Raw genomic sequence first — 3,179 nt, forward strand, 5'->3', positions numbered from 1 at the left:
ATGTTTACAAGTAACCTAACCTTGAGAGTGTTCATCAGCGCCACCCACGTTCATAAGCGGCGGACGTAGAACGTCCTGAGTTACCGCAGGTGTGACGTAGAACGTCATCGAACGGAGAGGGTGGAAGCTGCGTGAGAACCCTCTTATGCTTCCTATGGCGTCAAGGCTGCCAGAATCGAGGCCCTCGCTAAGCATTAAGCAAACAAGGGAAGGGTAATGAGGGGCTCGTTATAAATATGACAGAAGCCAACAGCCACAGAAACCAAGGGGCACAGGGGATTTTTTTTTTTATTATTAATTTATTTTGTGGTGTTGATCAATTTAGAATATTACTGAATATGTTATCGCTTAAAGATAATTGATTAGAAAAGCAGAAGAAAAAACAACCACATGCCGCCGGTGGGATCCGAACCCACGACCTCCGAATTACGCGTCCGGTGCTCTACCTCTGAGCTACGGCGACGGCTGTCAATTCTTCTGCTTTCGGGGGTATTTATGTTTACAAGTAACCTAACCTTGAGAGTGTTCATCAGCGCCACCCACGTTCATAAGCGGCGGACGTAGAACGTCCTGAGTTACCGCAGGTGTGACGTAGAACGTCATCGAACGGAGAGGGTGGAAGCTGCGTGAGAACCCTCTTATGCTTCCTATGGCGTCAAGGCTGCCAGAATCGAGGCCCTCGCTAAGCATTAAGCAAACAAGGGAAGGGTAATGAGGGGCTCGTTATAAATATGACAGAAGCCAACAGCCACAGAAACCAAGGGGCACAGGGGATTTTTTTTTATTATTAATTTATTTTGTGGTGTTGATCAATTTAGAATATTACTGAATATGTTATCGCTTAAAGATAATTGATTAGAAAAGCAGAAGAAAAAACAACCACATGCCGCCGGTGGGATCCGAACCCACGACCTCCGAATTACGCGTCCGGTGCTCTACCTCTGAGCTACGGCGACGGCTGTCAATTCTTCTGCTTTCGGGGGTATTTATGTTTACAAGTAACCTAACCTTGAGAGTGTTCATCAGCGCCACCCACGTTCATAAGCGGCGGACGTAGAACGTCCTGAGTTACCGCAGGTGTGACGTAGAACGTCATCGAACGGAGAGGGTGGAAGCTGCGTGAGAACCCTCTTATGCTTCCTATGGCGTCAAGGCTGCCAGAATCGAGGCCCTCGCTAAGCATTAAGCAAACAAGGGAAGGGTAATGAGGGGCTCGTTATAAATATGACAGAAGCCAACAGCCACAGAAACCAAGGGGCACAGGGGATTTTTTTTTTTATTATTAATTTATTTTGTGGTGTTGATCAATTTAGAATATTACTGAATATGTTATCGCTTAAAGATAATTGATTAGAAAAGCAGAAGAAAAAACAACCACATGCCGCCGGTGGGATCCGAACCCACGACCTCCGAATTACACGTCCGGTGCTCTACCTCTGAGCTACGGCGACGGCTGTCAATTCTTCTGCTTTCGGGGGTATTTATGTTTACAAGTAACCTAACCTTGAGAGTGTTCATCAGCGCCACCCACGTTCATAAGCGGCGGACGTAGAACGTCCTGAGTTACCGCAGGTGTGACGTAGAACGTCATCGAACGGAGAGGGTGGAAGCTGCGTGAGAACCCTCTTATGCTTCCTATGGCGTCAAGGCTGCCAGAATCGAGGCCCTCGCTAAGCATTAAGCAAACAAGGGAAGGGTAATGAGGGGCTCGTTATAAATATGACAGAAGCCAACAGCCACAGAAACCAAGGGGCACAGGGGATTTTTTTTTTTATTATTAATTTATTTTGTGGTGTTGATCAATTTAGAATATTACTGAATATGTTATCGCTTAAAGATAATTGATTAGAAAAGCAGAAGAAAAAACAACCACATGCCGCCGGTGGGATCCGAACCCACGACCTCCGAATTACGCGTCCGGTGCTCTACCTCTGAGCTACGGCGACGGCTGTCAATTCTTCTGCTTTCGGGGGTATTTATGTTTACAAGTAACCTAACCTTGAGAGTGTTCATCAGCGCCACCCACGTTCATAAGCGGCGGACGTAGAACGTCCTGAGTTACCGCAGGTGTGACGTAGAACGTCATCGAACGGAGAGGGTGGAAGCTGCGTGAGAACCCTCTTATGCTTCCTATGGCGTCAAGGCTGCCAGAATCGAGGCCCTCGCTAAGCATTAAGCAAACAAGGGAAGGGTAATGAGGGGCTCGTTATAAATATGACAGAAGCCAACAGCCACAGAAACCAAGGGGCACAGGGGATTTTTTTTTATTATTAATTTATTTTGTGGTGTTGATCAATTTAGAATATTACTGAATATGTTATCGCTTAAAGATAATTGATTAGAAAAGCAGAAGAAAAAACAACCACATGCCGCCGGTGGGATCCGAACCCACGACCTCCGAATTACGCGTCCGGTGCTCTACCTCTGAGCTACGGCGACGGCTGTCAATTCTTCTGCTTTCGGGGGTATTTATGTTTACAAGTAACCTAACCTTGAGAGTGTTCATCAGCGCCACCCACGTTCATAAGCGGCGGACGTAGAACGTCCTGAGTTACCGCAGGTGTGACGTAGAACGTCATCGAACGGAGAGGGTGGAAGCTGCGTGAGAACCCTCTTATGCTTCCTATGGCGTCAAGGCTGCCAGAATCGAGGCCCTCGCTAAGCATTAAGCAAACAAGGGAAGGGTAATGAGGGGCTCGTTATAAATATGACAGAAGCCAACAGCCACAGAAACCAAGGGGCACAGGGGATTTTTTTTTATTATTAATTTATTTTGTGGTGTTGATCAATTTAGAATATTACTGAATATGTTATCGCTTAAAGATAATTGATTAGAAAAGCAGAAGAAAAAACAACCACATGCCGCCGGTGGGATCCGAACCCACGACCTCCGAATTACGCGTCCGGTGCTCTACCTCTGAGCTACGGCGACGGCTGTCAATTCTTCTGCTTTCGGGGGTATTTATGTTTACAAGTAACCTAACCTTGAGAGTGTTCATCAGCGCCACCCACGTTCATAAGCGGCGGACGTAGAACGTCCTGAGTTACCGCAGGTGTGACGTAGAACGTCATCGAACGGAGAGGGTGGAAGCTGCGTGAGAACCCTCTTATGCTTCCTATGGCGTCAAGGCTGCCAGAATCGAGGCCCTCGCTAAGCATTAAGCAAACAAGGGAAGGGT

General features: G+C 47.1%; 1 non-coding gene across 1 annotated transcript; it reads right to left on the minus strand.

The window, feature by feature from the left end:
* Positions 1–1,379: 1,379 nt before the first annotated feature.
* TRNAT-UGU (transfer RNA threonine (anticodon UGU)) lies at positions 1,380–1,451 on the minus strand. The gene has a single exon. It is a non-coding gene; the product is annotated as a tRNA-Thr (tRNA).
* Positions 1,452–3,179: the final 1,728 nt, after the last annotated feature.

This window comes from Amblyomma mixtum, chromosome 9, assembly GCF_055824585.1.
Source record: "Amblyomma mixtum isolate Tamu chromosome 9, ASM5582458v1, whole genome shotgun sequence".
Taxonomy (NCBI): Eukaryota; Metazoa; Arthropoda; class Arachnida; order Ixodida; family Ixodidae; genus Amblyomma; species Amblyomma mixtum.